Source organism: Heterocephalus glaber, unplaced genomic scaffold (genome assembly GCF_053883595.1).
Source record: "Heterocephalus glaber isolate CG9 unplaced genomic scaffold, H.glaber_assembly_v1.0 deba00001531, whole genome shotgun sequence".
NCBI lineage: Eukaryota > Metazoa > Chordata > Mammalia > Rodentia > Bathyergidae > Heterocephalus > Heterocephalus glaber.
The window spans coordinates 18,931,770-18,956,935 of NW_028258329.1; the positions used below are offsets into that span (position 1 = coordinate 18,931,770).

The following is a 25,166-nucleotide window of genomic DNA, read 5'->3' on the forward strand; positions in this document are numbered from 1 at the left end:
AAAGAGCCAAGCATAGATACTGTGAATGGTGTTTAGAAATTTTAGAGTTTCATATTGTCATAATCATCCAAGTGGATGATCTATGGCTGCCTTGTATGGTTGGTTTTTGTTTTTATTTTGTGTTTGTTTTGAGACAGGGTTTTACTATTTAGCTCAGGCTGGCCTCAACCTCTCGGCCATCCTCCTGCCTCAGCCTCTGAGTGCTGGGATTTTAGGCATGTGCTGCTGCATCCACCTTCATGGCTGCTTTCTGGACAGGGTATGGACCAGAGTGGACATCACTGACCTTGTGTGGCAGGGGTCAGGACCACCATACTTAGGTCTGTGAGGGACTGAATAAATAAAAGTATCTTTGATGGTGGAGCATTTGAGAGCACTGGGAAAGTTAGAAGTGGTGAAAATTCTTCCACCTTGCACTCCAAATCCCAACAGGCCCCAACAGAAGGGGTTGGCCCCCATCCAGCCAATAGAGTTTGAGCCTTTCCACCTTGTCTCATAGATGTCCTTTGAACTCTAGTCACAGAGCCCTGGACTTTGGGACAAGGTGACTTAAAAGATGGCTTTCTGAGTCCTGTAAGGCGTGGGTCTGAAAACATGGGCACTGCCAGCTGTGTGACCTTGGATTCCTGGCTTTCCTTCCCTGTGCCGTGGACATTAGGACAAGGGAGTGACAGTCCCACATGGAGTTCCTACATGAGATACAAGTGTGATAACGCAAGGAAGAGGCTCCCCACCCAGTCTGCGCTCAGGAAAGGGAGGATTCTTTGTGTTTTGTCTGTGTTTTTTGAAAAAGTGGATTGCAGGAAGTTGCCAGCAGCCTTCTCTGTTTGCAAATTCCTGTGAGTGTGTGTTCTGTGCCCGCCTGATGATGGTGGCAGTGCAGGTTGTTAGGAAGCAGCCATCAGTTTCCTGCTGATTAACCCAGTTCCTGGAGGGCCCTCCTAACAGCAAGGGAGGCCTGGCCACTTGACTGGGCTTCCTCTCTGGCTTCCACCTCCTGGTTTGCTGTCTTTGCCTTTCTGAGAGTCCCGCTTACCTCCTAGGGCCCAGGGCACCCTCTCTGACTCAGAGAGCTTCGTTGTGTTCATAAGTGGGGCACCTGGCCTCCAGCTGCCTTGGATTTGCCTCCAGGTGCATTTCCTTTGCACACCTGGCACCTGTGGGGCCTTAAGCTGCCTGTCAGTTTGCCCCTATATTGGTCCTAAGAGATTTGGATTATTTGAATGGAAGCCCTTGGATGTTGTCAGCCCTGTGCCTACTTGGAGAAAGAAGGCACAGGGTCTCGCTGCTGGTGGAAGGGTGTTCTGGCCAGGGGGAGAGGCCCACACCACTGGGATTCGGGGATCCCTGGCTTGCCCCTTGGCCCTTGAGTGGAGAAACGGGCAGAGAAGTGGCAACACTGTTGGGAGGGAAGAGGCAGGGCTGGTCCGGGCCATGGCTGTGGTGTCTGGCTGATCTGCTTCGCCACTTCACATGGAGACTTGGCAACCACACTGCAGCCCTGGTGAGTGGTGTGGGGTTGAGAGACAGGCTGTGGACTTTGTCATAAACACCACAGCTCTCAGGCTGCAAAGAGCCAGTGATGTGCTGTGGCTTCCTGCCTGGCTCACACACACCTCCCCTCGGAGCAGATGCACCAGGCAGGTCTCCGGGGATGAGGTGGGCGTTAGCCAGCTTTATGGCTGGGGCTTCTCAGACAGGTTGAGACCTGCCTGTGTCTGGCCTCCGCCCCACTAGGCCCCGCCTCCCAGACCTCTGCTGCATCAGACCAGGCTCCTCAGCTGGGGGGAGCCTGCGTGTCCTGATACCTGGTGGCTGAGTCAACAACACAGGGACACATATTTGGATAGCAAACAGCAAGCAGCAGCTGGCCCAGCCCACCGCCTTCCTCCTCCCACCTCAACAGCCAAGATGTCCTCTGCTAAGGTCAGCCAGGACGGGCTACAGAATATTCAGGGCAGGTGCAGGATGAAAATGTGGGCTGTGTGTTTGGAAATGAGTAAGAATTGTAGGATGGTGGCTGCAGAGCATAAAACCAAGTGGGGCCTTCCTAGTGTCCCTGCATAGGCCTTATGACGCAATGGTGATGCTGAGATGGCACAATCAGCTTCCCTGGCAGACAAGAGGGATTCAACCTGCAAAGCTGCTACTGGGTCCCAGGCCTCCCCTCATCCCAAGGCTGGGGTGACCTCCACTTCCAAGCAAAAGGAGCTTCAACTTCTTTTTGTTCTCTACCTTGTTTCCCCTGTCTTTGTAAATTCCGAAAGCTTTGAGGCACCTCCCATTCTGTCTTCCTCTCCCTTCGCCCTTGCCACTGTCCCTCCCCCCTCTGTTTCTCTCTTCCTCTTTCCATTGCTTTTATCTGGGGGAAAACCCTTTACAGATTGCGAGTAGCATTTCCCACCCATTCATCCAGTGCCACTCGATCTTAATGTGCTTTTGAATGGCATCAGGCTGGGGCTCCTTGGGTTTCTGAAAACTCTCTGAAGTGTCTTAAGCCAGTGTCTTTCCTGCTGGGGGACAAGGGATGTCCCTTCAGTGGCCTCTGGCTCTGTCCAGATGGTCTCTGCCCACTGGGAGCCTGGGATGGATTCTCATTGTTAGCATTCGTCACTCACCACCTCCTCCCCACATTCAGCTGTCAGCCTTACTGGTCACAGGAAAGAAAGCCTGCTCCCTAGTGACACCCATGATCCCTGGTGACAGCACAGAGCTGGCCCTCATTCCCAGGGATAGCAGATTTTGTGCAGGCCTCAAGCAGAGCAGGGCGTGTGAAAGGGTTAAGCAGATAAGCCCTAGGCACTGTCCTGGCCTCCCCCCAGATGAAGCTTCACAGCAGGCATGTGTAATCCCAGCACTCTGGGAGGCTGAGGCAGGAAGATCAAAGTTCCAGGCCAACCTGGGCAACTTAGTGAGACCCTGTCTCAAATGAAAAACTAAAAAGTGCTGAGAATGTCGCTCAGTGGTAGAGTACTACCTAGCATCCCCAAGTCCATAGGTTCAGCCCCCAGTAGTGAAGGAAAAAAAAAAGCTTTGCTTCCTAAAACCCTCCTCTGGCCCTCTGTGTGGCCTTCAGGGTGCTGTCTGCCTCAGTGACCCCATCTCCAGCCACTGTCCCCAGTTCCACAGATCAGGAAAGTCTGCCCTCTGGAGAGGGACTTGGGTTGCTGAAGAGACTCCTGAGCCACACCCTGAAAATTGTAGGCCTTTCTGAAAGGGAGAGGGGAGCAGCTCAAGGAAGGGGTGCGTCCAGGGCAGGAAGGCAAGCCTGGCACCTGCCTGGGAAAGGAGGTGAGACCTCCATCCTCAAAGGTCCCTCCTCCATCAAGCACTTGAAGGGGCTTTTCACTCTGGTGTCCGAGGTGGGCCCAGCCCAGGGCTGCAGGCACTGGACCGGGCTCCCAGTGCTTTGGGAAGGACCCAGCCTGAATACCGAGACATCGCTCTGTGGATGGAAGGCAGCCTTGCCCTGTCAGTAGGCAGAGGGAAGTAGAGCACTGACCAGAGATGGGCCCCTTGTTCGGAAGGGGAAACAGCCTGATTGCCAGCGAGCACCACCGCCACCTGGCTAGGACAGGATGAGGGCTGAGCTGGGTGTCACGGTGGAAGTGAGCTCCAGCATGTGCTTTACAGTTCCCGCCCTCAGAGAAGAACGTGGGGTCTTGCTGGAGTGACAGCCCCAATCATGGAGGATTCACTGTGGACACTGCTTGTAGGGCCTGCAGGGAAGAGCCCTGGGGAGGCCGGATACAGATGGGACGGAGATGCCAAGGGCCTGGGTCCACCCAGCAGGCCTGGCAGTCTGCACGCTGTGGCCATCATGCTGTGCCCAATGGTGACTTCCCCTCCACCCACAGCACCTGGGGCCCTTGGCTGGTATGAGTCCTAGTGGTCTTTTCTGTGGTCACCTTGAAGGTTGTGAGCAGTATTGTCAGCTAGCTTTTCATCACATACCTGGCTGGGTTTCTTTTTCTTTGTAGCACTGGGTATTGAATCCACAGCCTTCTCACTGAGCATCCTCAGCCCTTTTAAAATTTTTTATTTTGAGACAGGGTCTTGCTAAATCACTAAATTCCCCAGGCTGGGCTCCCACTTAAAATCCTCCTGCCTCAGTCTCCCAAAGTGCTGGGGTTGCAGGCATGCATCACCACACCGGCTATGAATATGGCTTTTGGCACTGGGGACAGGTTGGGGAACAAACTAAAGGTTGGCCCCACAAACCCAAAGAACATGCTGCAACTCACCCACATAGTATGTTTCCTCATACATTTTTATTTTGAAATTGCCAAACTCCACAGAAAAGTGAAGAAGCTTTGTCTGATTCACCTATTGCTTCCATTTAGCCATGTTTGCTTTCCCTCACCCTGTTGTCACATGGTTCTACTGTGTCATTGGAGAATAAGTTGCAGGTGGCACGATGCTTTCCCCCACACCCCCAGTACTTTTTCTGCAGGTATCTTTGAGGAGTGAGGATTTCCCCCTTAGGTAACCATGGTAACCATCATCACACCTAAAAAATTGCCATTGTTTAATAATATCACCCGATATATAGTCCTGTTCAAGTTTCTCCAGTGGACTTCCATAAATGTCTTTGTGGCTCTTTCCCTGATCAGCAAGCCTCATGCATTACTTTTGGTTGTTTCTTTAGCTCCTTGTAATCCACAACAGTCCCCCTGTTTTGTGTGGATGTGTGGACATGTGACATTGACCCTGAAGAGCCCTCGCAAGCCAAGCCAGCTGTGTTTGTCTGCTTGAGTGTAAAGTTTCCATAGTTTTGAACCTTGCCTAAAAATTACTTCACTGTGTCTAGGAAAGCCCTACAGCAGAAGGTACGACCCTATACTTGGAGGTTTGCCTTTGTTCCTTGCCTCAGGGTGAGTCATGGGATGTCCTGTCCGGCTTCTGTAGCATTACATTTATAATAATGTTCCAGCTGACTGTAAAGATTATTTCATAAGATCCACAGCAAGCCTGACTGGTTGGGCAAGTGTTCTCTTCATTTCATAGGCTTCTGAGAGGTTGAAGCTGCACCCAGGTCCACGGTGTTTGGCAGAGTGGACCAGACCCAGCCTAGTGACATTCTGGGGACGCTTCCTGCAGTGGCAGCTGGGAGTCTGGGTAGAGTTGCCCCAAGATGGAATAAGTTGCAGAGTGGACTCACCACACGACAGTCCCGGACCCAGCACACTTTCCTGAGTCTGAGAATTTTTTTTTTTTTTTTTGAGACAGGGTCTTGCTATGTAGTTCAGGCTGGTCTTGAACTCACTATGTAGCCCAGGCTGGCCTCGAACTCAAGGTGATCCTCCTGCCTCAGCCTCCAGTGTGCTGGGATTACAGGTGTGCGCCACCACACCAGCTCCTGAGTGAGAATATTGAATCCCATAAGAGACTCCAGGTTGTGGTCCTGAGCTTTTGTTGCTGAAGTGAGGGACCAAGGTGTTAGAGCTGCTTGTCACACCCTGAATGGCCCCAGACTGGCATTTGGTCATCTTGAGCCTGCTCCCTGTCCTGGCCACGAGCTCACAACCCACCTATTTTGCCTGTTTCTCCTTTAGATTTGCTACTTGCGTCTGCCATGGTCCAGGAAGCCAGATAACCAGCCTTGTTAGAGCTGAGTGAGAGGCTCTGAGCCCAGGGTGCCCAGGACTTTGAAGCCCCTCTTTGGGACACCCACATGAGATTTAATCCTGGCAGCCTGAGTTTTTTGGTGTGCTCTGCTGGGGGGATGGCGGGGTTGCCAGAGGAGGCACCTCGGACAAGTGGGATGTTGCTGTTAATGTGTTTCAAGTTTAAGCGGAAAGACCATAGCATTCAGCAGAAGCAGCTGGTGAGGAAAGCAGTTGGGACGTGTTGTGTGTGTGTGACACAAATGCCAGTGCAGGTGTGCACTAGTGCGGGTGCAAAGCAGCAGGGCACTTTGGGCATGGTAACCATAATGCTGAATAACCACACAAGCTCAGCCTGGGGCTTGTGAGGTGGCCCAGATTTCAGGCCTGTGTGCTGTGACCGCTGACCTGCCTGGCACTTTGGTTGTCACTTGGAAGTCAGTATGTTACTACTACCACCCCCCAGACCCTGCATGAGAGCTGTGGCAACACAGGGATCCCTGGTGTCTGGATGCCCCATCTTCAGGGAGGCGTCCCTAGTGCTCCTGGCTTGTCATTACGGCCATCTGCCCCTGCTCTGCAGGTCTCCCCAAGCTGTGTCCCCTCCAGTCTGGTCTGTATAATGCTGTCACCTTGGGCAGGAGCTCCCTGAATCCTGCCCAGTTTTTGTTTGTTTGTTTTAATCTTTCTTCCTCAGTACTAGGGAGGGAACCCAAGGCCCTAGCACTGAACTAAATCCCTACCCCTTTTTTAATTTTATATTTTGAGACAGGGTCTTGCTAAATTGCCCAAGCTGGGCTCAAATTTTTGATCCTCCTGCCTCAGCCTCCTAGAGTGCTAGGATTACAGGTGTCCGCCACCACCCCTGGCTCTGCTTGCTCACTCTTGAAGAAATTTTTTATACCACCGCAATTCTGATAGGTTGAAGGTAACAGCAGCAGGCCCCATCCCAGCCTCCAGACTGGGTACCATTTGCAGTCCCTTTAGTTCCTCCCTTCTGTAGTTCACCTCCATGTTTGGAAAGAATTGTTTCTCCTGCTGCTTGATGTACCACCTTCAGCAGTATCTGTTGCCTCTGTATTCTTCTAGGTAAGGATTTCTCTCTCTATCACTCAACCATTTCTCTTCTCTTACTAATATCATTAAGTCACCATTTTGGGTTAAATCCATGGCATAAATAGTGTTCACTGTTGAGTCTAGCACTGAGCTATGATTACTTTTTGTAGAAAAAAGTTAGTTATTGTCTTTGCAGCTCTCACCAGATTATTTTTCTCCGTGCCTATCTCTGATTCCTCTCAATACAACAAGCCAAGAAAAATCTATCAGCTATTGTATCTGTCAGTTAATTGATCAGCAGTGTTTTTTTCCAGACGCCAGTTATCAGTGATATTCTTTGAAGCTTTCTCAAATAGACATTTAGGTTGCTTTCATATATTAAAATAACTCCATGTGGCCTCCTCTGAAAAAGCTTCCCTGACCCTCAGTTCCCCCAAACTGCCCCCTCTGGACTCCCCCTTATGAGTTCCTTTTCTAACACAGCCTCTTGCACACCAAATTGTAGCTGCTTGTCTTCTTGCCTGTTGCTTTTACTACCTCATAAGTTCCTGAGGTTAGGGCTGGCTCATGTTCATCCTGTTGCCCTAGGAATTCATGAGAGCTGGCCAGTGCAGAGTAGGTGCTCAATAAATATTTGTTGGAATTTGCATATTTCAAATTGAAATGCAAGAGTGATTATAGGCTGCAGGTGGTTCTGTTAACTTTCTGCCCCCCATGCTTCTTCATATTTAACTCCTGCCCCTTGTTCCAGCTTCCTGGTTGCGTTTAGAGGCCCTTCTGGGGGTAGTTCCAACTTATCATCATCTTTCCCGATGAAGACAGCAAAGCTGGGGCCCCTTTCCCTGATCCATTGTGTGCCCCCTACACACACCAGCTAGGCCTCAGGCATCTGAGTCCCTATTGGTCCACACTGCTGAGCTCAGCGCCAGCTGAGGAAGGCTGAGACATGCTCAATCAATCAATCAATAAACCAATCAGTCTTCCTCCGGCAGCCTCTCTGCTCCCAGGCACTTCTCGTTATCTGGCGCATGGACGAGCAGAAGGAAAAAGCAACCTCCGTGGAAAGGTGACCCCGTCTCAGGCTTTGTCATGACTCACTGGGTCCAGAAAGACAGGAGGGGCCAGAGAAGGCAAGACAAAGAAAGGAGAAGTGAGGGCCATTTACCTGCCATCTCAGAGGGGCACTGGGAAACACCTGGTCACTAGATGGGGGACTGTGTCACTGGGAGCTTAGCCCTGGCCAGGTACTACCCCCGTATGCCTGTGACCTGCTGTGGGGAGGCAGGAAGCGCACATCTGGGCCTGGGGTGCCTGGGCTGCTTCCAGTCTTTGGGTCTTGGCCAACTCAAGAAGATGCTCCTCTGGGTTGTAAGAGCAAGGCCTCAGCTTCCCTGGGGGCCCATCCCTCGTCAGGGACACTATGATAGTTGTCAGCTGGCGGGAAGAGCTTCCCCGCCATTCTCAGCCTCCTGGAGCAAGGCCTCGGCCTGACCAGGCAGTGGGCTCTTGGAGCAGTCCCTGAGGGGCACCGGATCCCAGGGCTGACTGAGAATGCCATTCATTCCACACCTGGGCCATGGACCTGTCACCTCCTGAGTGTACAGGAAGTGGCCCAGGTGGACACGGCCTAAGCATTGTGAGGCACCAAGCCGTCCATCTCCAGCCAGAGCAGCTGTCCCTCTGGCCCTCCTCTTGGGCACCCCTCCCTGGGTCTCAGACACTTAGGGGACAGAGCAGCCCACAAGACACCTCCCCCAGCCTGCTGGGCCTGGAGCACGTGTGCCCTGCTCACCCAGGACCAATGGGGACAAGGCCGGGGCTGGGGCCGGGGCAGCTGACCCTGAAATAAAGCTGATGGCCACTGGCCTGAGGCGCCCCTGGCAAGGGAGCGCAGCTCTTAGGGCTGCCATGGGTTTCGGGGGGGGGGAGTCTTGCCAGCAGTTCTTTGATGTTTCTCCAGTAGAGCCGAATTTATTTTTTTGTACTTTGAGAAATTAACTTGCAGTTCTCAGCCTCTCCCTCCCCAGAATGGAGAGAAGGAAAAAAGAAGAAAGGGTTTGCATTGTCACCGTGATTGGCACCTCCTGTGAATGAGGGGTCACCACGTCGGGCTGCTCCTTTTCAAGCACGCCTCTCTGCCCTGCACGCTGTATTCAGCCGGAACATTCTTTCTTTCAAAGCTCTGTCTTTCTCTCCCCCGCCCTTTGTGTTTCCGCTCTCCTTCGCTTCACTTTTGCCTTTCATTCTGCACTCGCGCCGCCTCCCCCGGGATCGCTCTCTCCTCGCTCTCTTTTTTCTTCTTCTTCTATTCAGTTCCTCTTTTTTCTTTTTCCCTTTTGCCTCTTTTTTAATTTCTTTCTTCTTTTTTCTTTTGAATAGCGCTTCTGTTTTCAGGGGAAGGGATGAGTAGAGAAGTAGGTTTGTTTGAGGAAGGAAGCATGTGAGTGCTTTTCTCAGCTGCTGCTCTCAGCGTGCTGGGCACCCCTGTGTGGGACACTGCTGTCTCCCCAGCCCGGCCTGTGGAGAGCGCAGGATGCCAGCCCAGGGACTATACCCATTAGAGTACCCATGAGTCACAGGAGAAGCGGCCTGGACGTCTCCGTGTCTGCCTGGCTTAAGCAGCGCCGACAGGGAGGTGAAGGTCAGAGGTGAATCTGGGTCCCCCGAACCTCCGCCTTCTGGAGGAGCCTCATGTCAGCGTTCCTGGCTGAGGGGAGGGAGAGGCTGCTCACATGTGGATGGTGGGTGCAGTGGCCAGGCCTGGAGCCCCAGAGTGGGGACAGACCGTCCACCAACAGCAGGCTCCTGGCTAACTGAGCCCTGTACTCGGAGGAGGAGGAGGAGGAGGAGGAGGAGGAGGAGGAGGAGGAGGAAGCCCTGCCTCTGGGTGGCAGGCTGTGTTGACACATGCTTTGTGACTGGGACATAAATGTCCCATGCATTAGTCAGAGGGATCTTTAAATGTCACCTGGGAGCTACTGAGAGCATTTACTCAGGTTTTCCTAAATTATCAAATCACGTCAGTGTGGTTCTTCTGTGTTGGCTTCTTCATTGTCCCTTAAGCCTGTAGACAGAAGCTTCTCCCGGGAGCTGCCATGCTAGTCTGCCCAGTGTGTGAGGACACTGTGAGCACACTCACTCTTTCTGATGCACTGGGCTCTGCTTCTGTGTGCAGGCTCAGTGGACCCCGGGCAGGACCTCCACTTTGTTCAACCCCAGAAGCTACATCTCGTTGTGGTCTGAGGAGTGGATAGTGTGTTTATACCCATCTAGGCTGCAGTTTAAGCCCTTGTGATGTACCTTTATAGTCACTGCTTCCTCCCCCAGAATACTCCTCTTTTTAGTCTACCTGCTGACCTCCTACACAACCTATAAAACCCCATGTGAGTGCCACCTCCCACTTTAACTCCCCATGTAGTTAATCATACATCCCTTTTATGCTTCTGAGACTTTTATGTTGGAGTTACCAACCTGCTATGGTAAGCAGCTGTTTATTGTAGCTCCATGAGGGCAGTGACTGTGGTATCTTCCTCTCTGTATTACCAGCAGGAAGGGTCACCATCCACATTCACCAGGGCACTAAGAGCAGTTTGGAGTCAGGATGGGGTGAAGAGGAGAGAAGGTATGACAACGGGGTGCCACGTGGGCCTGGGTGAGGGCTCTGGTGACATCAGGCACAGATGTGTCCCTGAGGACAGGAACATCTCCCACTCAAGATGAGAGAGTAGAGACCGGCCAGCCTGGGGCTCTAGAATGGGGAAGGACTGGGTGTGGTGACATACATCTGTAATCTTAGTACTTGGGAGGCTGAGGCAGGAGGATCACTGTGAATTTGAGGCCAGCCTAGACTACACAGAGTGACCCTGTCTCAAAAAAAAAAAAAAAAAAAGAAAGAAAAAGGCAGTGGGGGAGGCACAGACCAGGGTCTGGATGGCCAAAACCAGTGAGCTGTGGGCAGAGGTAGCAGAGGGTGTGAAGGGATGGAGGTGACCCACAGACCCCCACCTTCTGTCCCAGCTCTACCTGCTCCTCGGGACACCTGCTGTCAGAGCTTGAGCCTGCCAGGCCTGCCTGGCTGGCCACCAGGTTATTCCGGTTTGAGAGAGAACATTTCTGGCACCCACAAAGGCCGTGCCCAGAGGCACCCAGGCCTGGAGACGGACGGGGAGTGAGGGCAAGGGCCTGCAATGGTGAACAGGTTTTACAGTCTCATTTCCCGAGCCACAAGGGACCAGTCGGTTCCCCTTTAAGAACTGGCACCAAGGAGTTCGGCTCCTCCAGGGACTGGCTGGGTGGCCCCGGCCGAGTCACCAGGCTAATAATAGTAGCAGCACTAAGGCTGCCAGGCTCTGCTCCGGGCACTTTGCATGATTTAGCTGGGAGACAGGTGCCGAGGGCACAGCCGCAGCCCCCATGGCAGCAAGGCTGCTCCTACTGAGAAGATGGAGGCTGGGGGTGCTGGCTCCAGAATGGACTCCAAGCTGGTGCTATACCACCTGGCTTTCATTTTCAATTTTTTCAGTGGTGCTTGGAGCGGAAGCCAAGCATCCTACCTCTGAGCTACACCCCCAGCCCCATGTCTGAAATCAGCATCATTCCGCGGTATCCATGGGCAAAGGGCTCTAGGCCCTGCCCACCTTGAAGATACAACCTTCAGAGGCAAGTCCCTCATCTGAGATGCCGGGATCTTTGCACGTAACCTAGGCATGTCCTCCAGGTACCATAAACTGTCTCTAGATGACCTCCTCCCTCGACACAATGTAACCAGCAGTTACACTGCACTAGTTAGGAGATAGTGACAGGAAGAACCCTGGACGGAACTCAGCCACACAGGCCTCACTACATAGGGCACATTGGTAACGAACATTTTTTCTCCCCCAAATATTCTCAGTACATGATTGGTTGGTTTGACCCTTGGGTGTGGAGTCCATGGATGCAGAGGACCAAGTGTATTTCTAAGCCTCATAGCTACTCCATCAGCTCTGCCTGGACATGCGCAGCATGGTTGCACTGCTAAACAAGATTCTAAAGTTGTAGTTGTTTTTTTGGTACCAGGGATCGAACTTGGGACCTTGAGCTTGTGAGGCAGGTGGCAGAACCACTGAGCTAAATCCCCGGCAACAAGATTCTAAAGAAAAAGCCAGCCGTGGTGGCTGAGGCAGAAAAATCACTTGAGCTCATGGGTTCAACACCAACCTGGATAATATAGCGAGGCCCAGTCAAGAGAGAGAGAGAGAGAGGAGAGAGAGAGCAGAGAGAGAGCGAGCTATTAAAGCCTGCTGTCATCTCTGGGGACTGAGCTTAAGGAGCAAAGCTCTGGAGCAGTATGCACCCTTCCAGAAGGCCTGGACCACACTGAGTGAAAAGGAGCTGTCTTGGGCCACATATAAAATATATAAAATAGTTAGTGTAATAAATAACAACTTCTGACTGGATGTGGTGGTGCATGCCTGTAGTCCCAGCACTCGGGAGGCTGAGACAGGAGGATTGCCTTGAGTTCAAGGCCAACCTGAACTACATAGCAAGACCCTGTCTCAAGAATTTAAAAAATGCATATGGGTAACAAGTCTTTTTATGTCTTTATTATAAATTTTTATTTATTTGGTTGTTTTTGCAGTACTAGGGATGGAACCCAGGGCCTTTGCATTAAGCTATATCCATAGCCCTTTTGTGTATATGTATAAGAGGCAGCATAAACATAAAACTAGTGAGACAGTTTGTTTCTGTGACACTAGTGCATCAGTATCTGGTTCGATGGAAGTGGTTAAGGTTCTCAGTGAGCCCACAAGGTGGTCTCCAGAAGTTTTTCATCTAATTCTACTCTGCATGTGCTTCTCAAACGTGCGTACTGCCAAAAGTGATGGCATGAATAAGGCGTAATCATGAAGGGAGCCATATTTTCCTTCAGGATTATCGGTCTTAATGAAAGTCTGATAAAGAGACGTGGTTGAATTTTTCTTTGAGTTGAATGTCTGATTGCAAATCTGTATGTTCCAAAAACTAACAAATAAGTAACCATTTATTTTTCTAATATTAGCAGTGCTGTATAAGTAATTTTAATAATATGACCAAAACACCATTTGCCATAGTTTTGTACTTTCTGTACCACAGCTGCTAAGAAACTATTTTAGCTTATTTTAACTTATTAAATTATTTTGTGAAACAATACAACAAGCCCAAGTTTAATAATCAAATCAGAAAACCTACATCAGTGCTTCAGAGAGGTAAACGCCTGTCTTCCCAGGCGCACCCATGTGTAGGTAGTGAGGTCCTGTTATATCCACAGTCACTGTGTAACTCACTGTCCACACCTGCATGTGACATCTGATACACTTCGGTTTCAGTTCAGCTGACTGTGTGGCGGGGCAGGAGGCGGAACTGCACTGCGCCTTCCCCTGCACAGCGTGTCATTGTCACCTGTGTGGTCACTTGAGCCCCCACACTTGAGTCATGAAAAATATTGCTAAAAGTCCTGTAATCCTGTGAAAAGTTCACAGTCTTCTCTGGCCATATTACTAGCTGTCCAGGGCCACGTGTGGGCCATGGGCTGGACACACCTGAAGCCTTTCTGTGCCTCAGTTTCCACATTTGTAAAATGGTGGTGCTGCTACCAACCCCAACCTGCAGCCGGGGCTGACGAGCTGCACTTAGAGTTGGCCCAACTGGTGCAGTGACAGAGTAGCCAGCCCGGCTGCTGTCACTAGCAGGAGGATTTTACTCTCAGGAGGTAGAGCCGGACAGGCACCACCCACACAGGGGCAGGAGGACCTAGTGACATGGAGCATAAGAAGAGCTCTGTCAACTATAGACGACCAGCCCCAGCGAGGGATGTGCTCATTCCCCTGCCCAGCCAGCCGGCCTGTCTGTCAGAGCCCCGGAGGAACCTGTTTCCTCTCACCATGTGGCACACCGGGGTGGGGACCTTGGGAGGAGGGAGTTGGCAGGGTGCCACTCATGCAGGGAGCAGGGTGGCCTTACCTCCCAAAGCTCCCTGGGTGCTTTGGTTGGAGGGTGGGGTCAGGGCAGGGGCGGAGATCTCATTCTTGGATCTTGCTGCCCACTGTCCTGGGACCCAGCAGGGCTGTTTGCTGAGGGCTGGGCAATCCGGCTGGCAGCCAGTGAAACTAAGCTTGTGTGCAGTGATTCCCAGGAAAATTCTGCAGCAACCCAGGGAGAAGAGTTGGGTTTGGGGTTTCTGTGAGCGTGGTCTTTGGGGCTTTGATCCTGGATGAGTCATGAAATTTCAGATGAGAGACAGTATCTGTGCCCTCTCATCCCACTGGGGGCACAAGGAAGGGGTCTTCATAGCCCCACAGGCACCCTGGCAACTCAAGACTTGCTCGTGGGCCGAGAACTTGAGTTTGAACCTTCCGAGCGCTGGGATTGGTTGCCAGCATCTCTGTCCCTCCTTGTGCCTGATTTGATTATTCTTCCCACGTGCTCCTTCATGTCATTTAGGTAATGTTAGTGATCAGGTGAATATTCCGAGTACTGAGATGATTCATATTGTGTATACATCTGTTGTAATGGTTAAAGCTAGGAAAAGCCAGGCATGGTGGTGGTGCACACCTGTGATCCCAGCATCTGGGAGGCTGAGGCAGGAGGATCACAAGTTCAAGCCCTGCCTGGGCAACTTAGCAAGACCTGATCTCAAAATAAAAATAAAATGGCTGGCCCCAGTACTGCAAAACAAAAAACCAGGACTGCCCATTTCTCAAATGCCCAAGTACACTCATTTGTGTCACATATTTGATCTTTTTCACCATCCTATGGGAGAGGCAGCTCCCATTTTATAGTTGTGAAAACTGAGGCTCAGTTGGAGCAACTTGGCCCAGGCTGCATAGCCAGGAAGTGGCCAACCTGATTCTACTAGCCCAAGGCCCCCAGCCTGCCAAGTGCCCTCAGACCTCACAGCAGAGAGAGCCACGAGGAAACCCTGAGACCCCTGGGGAAGGCCAGGCCTCTGCTTGTTGGGTACTAGTCACCGCCACTAAAATCACTGTGACATGCACGTGTTTGCGTTTCAGCATGTTGGGATGCAGGGCCCAGAGCCCACTCCCCATGCCACCTGTCAGGCCCCTAAATGTCAGCAATTGTGATCTAGATTGGAAAAGAAACCAGTTCCTCTCTGGCCATCTTGGGCACAGCCCCTTCTTGGTCCTGGAGCCTGGCCTGTGCTCTTGCAGGGACCTCCCGTGAGCCCCTGTCCTGGCTCTCGCCCCGCTCTGATCCTCTGCCCGGTGCTGCCAGGCTCCAGCCGCCTCCTCAATCGCTCTTGGTGAGGGGCAGACCCAGCCTGCCTGGCAACCGCTTCCTCCTGCCCCAGGAGCCCCTTGCCTCCTGCACGCTGACCCCTCTCCATCCAGGCTGCAGTTGAGTGTGGCCGCTTAGACTTCTTCCCCCTCTGCACGGTCCTCACCACACGAAGGCGTCCCTGGGTAGCCCCCGCCTGCTGCTAATGACAGCCTGCATGGACGGCCGCATGTGGCTGGCGTGTGCGTGTGTACACTGCCAGCCAAGGCGGCTCACCAGCTGTCCCTCCCCCAAGACCACGGCGGCATTACGTGAATGAGAGCAGCATCCTCCACTCCTCTCCTGGCATAAATCCGGACTGCGTTGAGTGTGTGGGTGACTGCAAAATAAATGTTGATTACAGCGCCGGCTCTGGGAGGCAGCGCTGCCAGGGGCCCTGTGGGGCTGGCACCCCAGGATGAATCACGCTGGCTGCCAGGGAGGGAGAGGGCACCATGCTAGCCATGCTGCTCACATGGCCTTGTGCTCCAGCAGCCCCTCTGCCCACTGCTCTTCTGCACTTTTCCTTCCCTTCTCCATGCCAGGGAAGGACCCATTGTCACTGTGAGCCTGTTGAGGAGGGGGCTTCCTAGCCAGCAGGGCCCCTCCACCTAACCCCAGGTACCGCACCCTGCAGATCTTTCTCATCATCTCAGCAGCCTCCTGACACCTCTCAGCAGGAGGAGCCCTCACCCTAGGCCACGGACAAGTAGACTGACGCCCACACGAGGAAGGTGCAAGGGACAGAGCCAGGCCACAGTCATATGTGGCCCTGGCTCTGAGCATCTGTCTCTCAGAGCGCTGGTCACTGTGGAAGGGCATTTCTAATCCTTTAAGTTAAAAAAAAAAAAGCACTGTTATTTTGTGCTTTCATGGTACCCCACATTTTGCACCCCTGTTTTGTGGTTCTTAATCTTGTCTCAACCAAACTGTGAAGTCCTTGAGACAGGCGATCTTAGTGCTCCACCAGCACCCAGCGCCCACCTGACCCCTGGAGTGAATAATGAAAGGAATAATAATAATAATGATAATAGCAGTAAGTCCTTAGTGTGTTGCCAGCCTCATTATCAGGTACATTATTTCCCTTACCTTATTTATCTCTGTGTATGTGTATGTGTGTGTGTGTGTGTGTGTGTGTAGTGCTGGGGATTGAATCAGCCCAAGGCCTTCACACTGAGCTACATCCCCAGGCATTTTATATACATTATATATATACTTACAAAAAATTTTTTTGAGACAGGGTCTCACTAAGTTATCTATGTTGGGCTGGAACTTGTGATCCTCCTGCTTCTGCCTTCCACAGTGATGAGATCACAGGGCAGTGCCAGCACACCTGGCTTCTCTCCTTTACTGGGCCATAGAGGTTAGACCCTGCCTTCACTGATGCTCTGGTGTATCTGGTGACCTTGAGCAAGTCCCTCAACTCCTGAACCTCAGTTTCCACCTCTATGCAGTGAGTTTCATTGCCAAAATGCCGTGATCTGTAACATGATCTCATTAGGGCCTGTGTTTTCTCTGTCCCCATTGCAGACAGGGACACCATATCCCTGGGGGGTTGAATTTTCCCGAGGATGCACAGCTCAGTGGCAGAACTTGGGTGGAAGACAGGCCTGCTGGGCGGGCGGGAGCAGCCACCTCTCCCTCTGGGGCTCTGCAGAGCCAGCAGCCGCCTGTCCTGTCCCCTCCCCACCTCCACTGCCTTCTCAGTGGGTCTTGCTCCTGTCCCTGGGCTGCTGTGTGGCGTTTAGGGAAGAGTTGCAGCTGTCAGTCACAGGCAGGCTGGGAGCCCAGGACTTGGGGCTCCGATGGACACTAGGGCCCCCTGTGTAGCAGTGTTCTTAGCTACAGCCAGACACCCAGCTCGTGGGGCTCCTCAAGACCCAGGTCCCTCTCTTCTCTATGTGACTTAGGTTTCCAGGGGACTTGATACCATTTTCCACCAGCCGATCTATTCTCCCTGTCACATCATGACACTGGGGCCACAGATATCATCGGCTGGCTTTATTTTCTCTGGTAAATCTTTTCCCAGACCTTTATTTCTCCTGTCATTTCTGATCACTCCAGATTAAACACAGCAATGGAGAAGCTGGGAGGAGGCTGGGCGAGGGGCGGATGGGGCATAGGCAGAGGTGCAGTCCATGAGGAAGAGCATGGATGTCATCAGCTCAGGTCTTGCCTGTATCTCTTAGTGGCCTTGTCACTTAGACAAAGAGCAGCTTCTCCAAGCCTCAGTTTGCTCATCTGTAAAATGAAAATTAAAATGCCGTAATAGGAACTCAGTAAGTGATGACTACAATTGACTGCCAAGAGCAGACAGCTCTTAATTCTGCCTTTATCTAGGAAGGCAAGAGTTGCCCATAGAGAGGCAGGGCCGGTACTTCCTCCCCCCAGGGCAGGTGAGGACCATGGTACAGAGGGCTTTGGAGTGGGGCTTGGGTGGGATCCAGGGCCCTGCACATACTAGGGAAGCACTCTGCCCTGAGCTGCACACTCAGCCCTCAAGACTTTGCAGAACTGAAAATTCCTACCATGTTTGCATGGAGGATCTGCTGTGTGCCTCAGCCGGGGCCCAGGCCCTGGGTCTCGGGCACAAGGCAAAGTGGACTGTGTGGGCTGGAAGAGGAGCCTCAGGCAGTGGCATGGTTAGGTTTCCCTGGACCTCGGGAAATTCCGGGGAAGTCCTACCTGAGGCAGCACTGTCGTCGGGGATTTGGGGGGCTGGTTTATGCCATGTTGTAGGTCCTGCCCTGGCTCAACCCTGGGTTCTGGCTTCTCCCCTAACTTGACCTTTAGGAGGCTCAGCCCCTCTTAGGGAGTGAGCCCTCCCACACCTGCCATTCTTTGTGTAGCTACATCCCCAGCCCTTTTTAATTTTGCATTTTGAGACACAGTCTCGCTCATTCATTAAGTCGCCCAGGTTTGGCTCAAACTTGGAATCCTTCTTCCTCGGCCTCCCAAAGTTCAGGGATTACAGACATGCGCCACCAAGTCTGGCTGTGTGTTTGCTTCCTTCCTTATGCCGCTGAGGTCAACAGAAAACCTCCATTGTGGTGGGCAGGGAGTGCGTTCTGGGATCTGTCTCCTTCCTCTCTACACTGTGGGGACTCTGACCCTTAGTGAAGCCCCAAGACAAAGGAGGCCAGGCCTGACAGGAGGAGCCAGGGCTAATGGAATGGGGTTTCTTTTCCTTTCCTTCCTTTCTTCTTTTTTATTTTTAAGCAAGAGGTAAATAAATGTCATCCCGAGATGACAAGAGAACATTGAAAGAGATATAAGGACAGTAAAAGGAAGCAAGAGGCCAGAAGCAAGGGACATGGGGCAATTTGGGCTCTGCCCTGCGATGAGCAGAGAGATGAAAGAGGAGAGAAAGAGATGCGCTGGGAATGCAGGACTGAGTGGAGGATAGGGTTGCCACGGAAACGGAAGAGGGGAAGAATGGAGGGAGAAGAAGACAGGATGGAGATGGCTGGAAGGCTTGCCGAGTGGGGGGGACTTGATGCGGCTTGGTGAGAGGGAGGGAAGCCATGAGGGGCTCCTGGGTCTGAACTGAGGTTGGCAGAGGTGGAAGACGCCACCCAGAAAGCCCGGCCTGATGGGGAACAGAATAAGGCCCTCGCCCCCTGCCTGTAGGGACTGCCTCAGTTTCCATAGCTGTAAGAAGGAAGTGCTACTCCTCACCCTCAAAGGGCTGCACCAGGGTCTATGAATAGCACATGCTCCTGACAGGCCCAACATTCCATTAACTGCTCACACTGTCCCTCCTCTGTTTCTGATTCTTATCTTTGTCCCTTCAAGCTCAGGGGCCAGGGTGTTATTTCTCCCTGTCTTGTTAGGCTGGTGATTTGGGGGTCTAGCACAGTGTCCTTGTTTGAGGGACCAGAGTGCTTCTTGCTTCTGGGATTGGAGGAGAGACAGAGCCAGAAACCCAAGGTCTGCTGTGCCTCTCCTGGGAACAAGAATTGGGCCTTCAGCTCAGGAAACGGAACCCAGGCCCAGGGTTTCCACCAAAGCCAGGGGCCTCTCTGCTCTCTCTGCCCTGCAGACGGCTCTCCTCCAAAGGGCGCCAGTGTACTCTGTGTCACTCTGCTGGGGACACAGGGCAGGTGGGCAGACAGGCCAGGACGCTGCCCTCTGGGAGTCGGTCATCTAAGAGATGCCAGATACTAAGCAAGTAATTGCACAAACAGATCATTAATAAACCATTAAAAAGTATAAGGTCCAAAAAGGAAAAATATTAAACTTGAAGCTGCTCAGAACTCAGAACACCAGGCCTGGTTTGGGGTGTTGCAGAAGGTTGGAAATAGAGAAGAGCCTTGCGGGCCCAGTGTGATCGCGGTGGTGCCCAGGGTGGATGTCGCAGTGGGTTGGTTTGGGCCTGGTGCTTGTTTCGGTTCGCTGTCCCTTGACTGACTGTTTGGGTGTCTGAGGCAAGGTATCTTCCTGCAGGAGGGCTGAGTGTTGGAAACCCTTGCTCCCCACATCCCACAGTACCCTCGCCCACAGCCCCCAAACCATGGAATGCACATACCATTGCAGGTCACATGAAGCTCATGTTCAGCACAGGTGGAGGAAACGAACTAGGACTTGAGAGCTCCCGGGGGAGGGGGGTGCAGTGCCTCAGTTTCCCCATCTGTAAAATGACAGCCTTGGACAGGTGGGTCCCCGAATTTCCTTCAAGCCCTGTAGTGAAGATTGCAGGACTAGCCTTGGGAGGCCACAGTGAATGCCTCTCCCGAAGGGTCTTCAGCAAGGACACCATCCTGCCACAGGGAAGCACTGTCCCTCTCTGGGAGCAAAGAACATGACACTTCCACTCTGGGTGTGGGCTCAGTAGGCGGAGGATCGGGGCCATGGCTTCTTGGGACCTGTGACTTCAGATCAGAGGTGACAGAACACTGAGCACCATCGCCTCCCTCTTGGTCTCATTCATTCATTCTTGGTCCCGTGGTGACAACTATCAGCTGCCTTCCCTCCTCCTCATCCCCACTCTGCTCCCATATTCCCTCTCAAGGCCCTCTGATCTCTGCGCCCACTGCCCGCTGTCTGCGGCAGGGAAACAGGCCTCATAAACAGATCCAATTATGAATCAACATGACTGTATCAGCCGGAGTGCACCAGAGAATAGAACCAAGAGGAGATATACATGGAGAGAGAGAGAGAGAGAGAGAGAGAGAGGTACACAGCAGATTTATTTTAAGAAATTGGCTCATGTGATTGTGGGGGCTGGCAAGTCCGAAATCTGCAGAGCAGGCCAGCAGGCAGGGAACTCGGGCAGGATTTGTAGGTTACAGTTGGAGGCACAATTTCTTCTGGGGAAACAGTGGTTTTTAAGGCCTTCCACTGATTTGATGAGGCCCACCCACGCTACGGGGGTTACCTGCTTTACTCAGTCAGATTATGAATGTTAACCACGTCTACAGAGTACATTTACATCACCATCTAGATGAGTGTTTGACCAGACAGCTGGGTACAGCCACAAGGACCCAGGACGTAAACCATCCCAGGCTGGGCTGCAACTCCATGGCAGAGCCTTGCCAGCATGCTCAAGGCCCTGGGTTCCATGTCCAGCATCACAGAGAATAAAGCAAAATAAAACAGCCACCTCATTGATGGTCTCAGGCAGGGGAAGGGGCCCTTGGCCTGACCAGAACACTTCCTGGGGGGTGGCTCCAGATGCCACAGGGGAAGAAAATTCCAGGGAATTTCTAGTGCCAGGGAAGGGCTGTCCTGGCTGAAGCCAGTCAGCCCAGGGGTAGGAGAGGTGCCTGATAGGACGGCCTTGGGCTGAGGCGTGCAAACAGCATCCCACAGAACAAGGGTGAGAGGAGGTGGCCAGGCCAGAGGCCTGTGTTCTAGGCCTTGCTTAGTACCATCTCACTGTGGGACCTTGAACCAGTCCCTTCCCTCCCTGAACCGCAGTTTCTTTATATTTTAAGAAGAAGGAGGTAAGCCAGGCATAGAAGCACATACTTATAGTCAGTCCCAGCTACTTAGGAAACTGAGGCAGGAGGATCACTTTAGCCCAGAAATTCAGGGCCAGCCTGGGCTGCACAGTAAGACCCCACTTAAAAATAAGTAAGGAAGAAAAGGGAAGGGGAGCATCAGAGCCCTGTTTTGTTGGTGGTCCGGCCACTCTGGCTCCTGGAGTTGGGCTTCAGCAAATCTGTCCACAGAGAAAGGGGAAGCTGAGGCAGAGAGTGAATCCAGAGAGGAAGAAACTCACACACTTCCCCTGAGCCAGCCCTCCCCTGCACCCCCCCCCCCCCCCGCCCGGCACCACAGCACCCAGTCCGTGCGGCTGAGCAGAAGTGAGACTTGACAGGGAGCTGTGGCTTGCACAACCATTGCTTGCTTCCACCTCCTCCCCAGAACACAAGCACAGTGTACCTCCAGGTCCGCAGGGAGGACAGCAGCAGAAATGGGCGGCCTTGCTGTCAGGTGGAGCCTGTGCGAGTCTTCTCAACCATCCAGAGCCCAGAATTCCCTCTCCCCTCCTTGGGGCAAAGGGCAGAGCACAGCTAGAAATGGGCCAGAAAGGGAAGGCAGGATCACATCCCAAGGGGCTTGAGTGTCACTCAGGCCCAGCAGTGTCATGCAGGGTGGTGACTCCTGCCTCCCCAAACCTTGTCAGGTCAGCCCCAGGAGGGCAGGAACTTTATTTTGCTCCTGTTGTGTACACTACCTGCTACCTGATGGGCACTCATCAATGGCTCAGTTGCAGGATTAGATCCTGGTGATTCAAGGCCACCATCAAGGGACCAAAGGGCAGAACTGGACCTGGGCACATACCTGTAATCCCAGCCCTTTGGGAGGCTGAGGCAGGAAGATCACAAGTTGAAGGCCAGCCTGGGGAGCTTAGAGACCTAGCAAGACCCTGTCTCAAAAATAAAAATGAAAAAGGGCTGGGTGTGTAGTTCAATGGAAAGGCCCTGGGTTCAATACCCAGTACCACCAAAAACAAGTAGGGCCAGGGATTTAGCTCAATGGTTCCACCACCCACCTCGCAAGTGTAAGGTCCAAGTTTGATCCCCGGTACCAAAAAAAACCAAGCAAACCTGTCCCCCAGCATAAGCCCTGGTTACTACTGAGGTTGCACTGGGGAGCCAGGACCTACCGGGCCTCAAGGAGTGGTCATCAAACTAAACCAGTCATGATGAGTGTCCTGTGTCCTCAGCAGCTTTTGGACAGTGTCTCTGGTGCTGGGAGTTTGAAGCAGATCCCCGTCACCAACCAGGTCCTGTTGGTTCAAAATGGCTCTTGTCTCACCAACCCCAGGCCAGGCCAGGCCTTAGGGGCCACCACCCCAGAGCCAGGGTGTGAAGGGGATTCCATAGGAGGGAACTGGGGGATGAGAGCAGGCACCCTGCATCTTGAGGAGGGGACCCTGCACCACAGGCAGGTAGACAAGGTCTTCCAAGTGGGCCTTGTGCCTATTTTACAGATAAGGAAACTGAGGTGGAGGGGGGCAGTGGGCTTGTCCAGGGTCACAGGGCTGACATCAGTGGTTATGTGAACCATGGTACAATGGAGGAGCGGGCAAAGCAGTAAGTAAAGTAGCAGTGAGAGACCCGGGGTGGGAAGGTCTCCTGTGTGCTCCTCCTCAGGGGCGGGCCTGGCCCCAGGGGTGACGCTCAAACCTAGGAAGTAGGGCAGTCTTGGCTTTCAGTGTCCCCTCCCCCTCCCCTGTTCTCTCTCTCTCTCTCTCTCTCTCTCTCTCTCTCTCTCTCTCTCTCTCTCTCTGTCTGTCTCTGTGTGTGTGTCTCTCTTTCCTCCCTCCCTGCCTTTCTTCTCCCAGCTCAGGCTCCCCTTCCCCCTCCCCCCTGGCTCGCTCTCTCCCTCCATCCCTCCCTAACCCCCTCTCCCTCTCTCTCTGTGTCTCCCTCCCTCCCTCCTTCCCTCCAGGACTTCCCCTCCCCCAGCACATCCACACTTTGCCAGCTCCTGTTTCACTGTCCCTGTCTGTACCATTTACTGTCTCCCTGCCCTGGGGACTCCAGGGTGCTGGTAGGAGGTTGAGCTGCAGGGAGCTTAGGGACACCTGGTGTCACCAGCCCAGGCTATGGACAGCCCAGGGCTCTGTGAGAAGTCCAGGTGGTATGGGCCTTGCCCTGAGGTGGGAGATCACTGGGGCCCTAGGCAGGTTGCCTTGGGGCCTGGGGGCACCTGGCAGGCTCTGTTCCTGCCCTGGGCAGCCCGCTGGGTATGAAGCAGAAGGGCCACAGCCTGTGAGAAGGAACCACAGTATGGGGAAGAGGAACCCAGATGCTGGCCCAAGGAGGAGAGGACAGTTTCTACTCATTGTGCAGTGTAGACAGAAGGAAGACACCTATGGGAAGGTGCAGGCCAGAGTCCCTGTCCTGTTTATCTCACACATGGGAACACATGGCCTGCACCTGCTTGGGACAGTACAGCACAGGTTGCAGGGCTCACGCAAGGGTCTGTCCCCTTGAAAGGAAGTGGTACCTGCTGGCCACGTGGACCCAGAGACCCTCAGGGCCCCATCCCCTCCACCTGGCTTCATGTGCCAGGACAGATGGAGAATGACAGTGCGGTGGCCCAGGTCTGGCGAGGGTGCTCCTGCTGGGCTCTGGCAACCAGCTGGCTCCCGATTGCTGAGGAGGCCTGGCTGCAGACCCGGCTCTAACCCATGGACTGGGCAGTGGAAGCAGGGGCGGCGGGGGGGGGGGGTTTCCTACTTCCACACCAGGTGGGATTGCTATAGGATTAAATGGCTCCCTGAGAGCCGGAAGTAACGATAAGCTAGCGTTTGGCCCATGTTTGTGGTTCATTGTTGGCACTGCTCCATGCCCACCTCTGCCCCCACCTGGGCATAAAGCCCTCAAAGGCCAGGTCTCTGGTTGGGCCCCTGCCCCTGGGGGAGAGCAGACATGGCTGTCCAAGACAGGCTGGGTTTGCATGCGTTGTCCTTGTGTGACAGTAAGGATGGGGAGGCTGAGGCATGGGCCCCCATGTCAATGGGTCTCCTCCCAGTAGGCACCGCACCAGACCTGTGCTCCAGCTCTCACTGTGGACTGGCCTTTTGCCCTCTCTAGGGTGATGTTTCCTTGCCCCATTCTCTGAGGTCATGGATAGGGGGTGCTATTGGCCTTCGGAGTAAAGCCCAAGAAAGGGTCTAAAGCCTACACCAATGTCCTCATCTCTCCTTGCTACCCTGAGTCAGCAACCCTTTCCCCCTCCACAGAGATGAGGAGTGGAGGCTTGGACAAGTCTGGACTTGCCACAGGTCACCCAGCTAATTAACTGCAGGGCTCACATTTGAACTCAGAATCCAGTACCCAGCCCCAAGCACAGGCCTTGCTGTGGTGCTCAGTTCCTCCTCTTCCTAGGTCCCGCCTTTGGGGAAGTCTAGAAAAAATGCTGAGTGCATTGTTTGCTCAAAGCCACAGCAGACCGGAGGGCTGCTACTGGTTGCTGCGTCAGGGTGACAGGAGGCGGGGCTCAGGAAATGGGCAGCGGGGGTAGACATAGCGGATCCCCTCTGTGGGCTGGCGGGGACAGGGCCCTCTTCACTCAGCTTGCTCTCTCCCAAGGCTGTCCGTGCTGTACCTGAAACTTTGCTGACTTGGCCCCAGGACGGGCCATCTCAGCCCCAGGGCTGTCTCGGGAGCTCTTCACTCCGGGTTAGGACTCTGATGAGCTAAGTCCCTTCAGCTGCCATATAACTTCTGGGGCCTGCTGCACACCTTTGCCTGGGTGGGTGTCTCATCCCCATTCTTTAGATGGGAACACTGAAGTGTAGAAGTGATGTTGAAGTGACTTTGTTTAATCACTTGTGAGTGAGTAAGCTGGGACCTAAAGCCAGGCTGTCTACAGATTCCTGGTCTTGTGCCCTTTCTAGCAGCTGGCATGAGGGTGGGGGTTCTGTCCCAAATGGACCCTGAGCTCCCCCAGTCTGAGAGCCCCACTTGAAGCTTGATGGTGTAATCTTCAGTGTCTGTTCCAAGGAGGTTAATCCTGTCTGGGGTATTTTTAGGCGGCCACAGGAAGGGGAAGCTGGTGGAGGGAGAGTGCCACTAGCCTGGGCTGGTTTCCTCAGGAAGGGCTGCCGGCCGCCATGTGCTCGGCCCTGGAGTCCAGGATCGCCCAGCAGTGCCATGCCTTCCCCAGCGTGAGCTGGGCACTGAGCCAGGCGGGGCTGGGGACCTGGGGACCTGGGCCCTGGAGGAGGCTCCACACATCCACAGGCACATG

At 53.3% G+C, this 25,166-nt stretch overlaps 1 protein-coding gene and 1 long non-coding RNA gene across 6 annotated transcripts in view; one reads left to right on the forward strand and one right to left on the reverse strand.

Annotated features, from left to right (window-relative positions):
• Positions 1 to 25,166, forward strand: part of Znf710 (zinc finger protein 710) — a 63,827-nt gene that overhangs the window by 26,650 nt on the left and 12,011 nt on the right. The gene's annotated exons all lie outside the window — the stretch shown is intronic.
• On the reverse strand, positions 16,950 to 22,840 carry LOC110350749 (uncharacterized). The gene is made up of 4 exons (XR_002397571.2): positions 22,069 to 22,840; positions 21,342 to 21,828; positions 19,483 to 19,825; positions 16,950 to 17,195 (listed from the first exon to the last, which is right to left on the reverse strand). It is a non-coding gene; the product is annotated as an uncharacterized LOC110350749 (long non-coding RNA).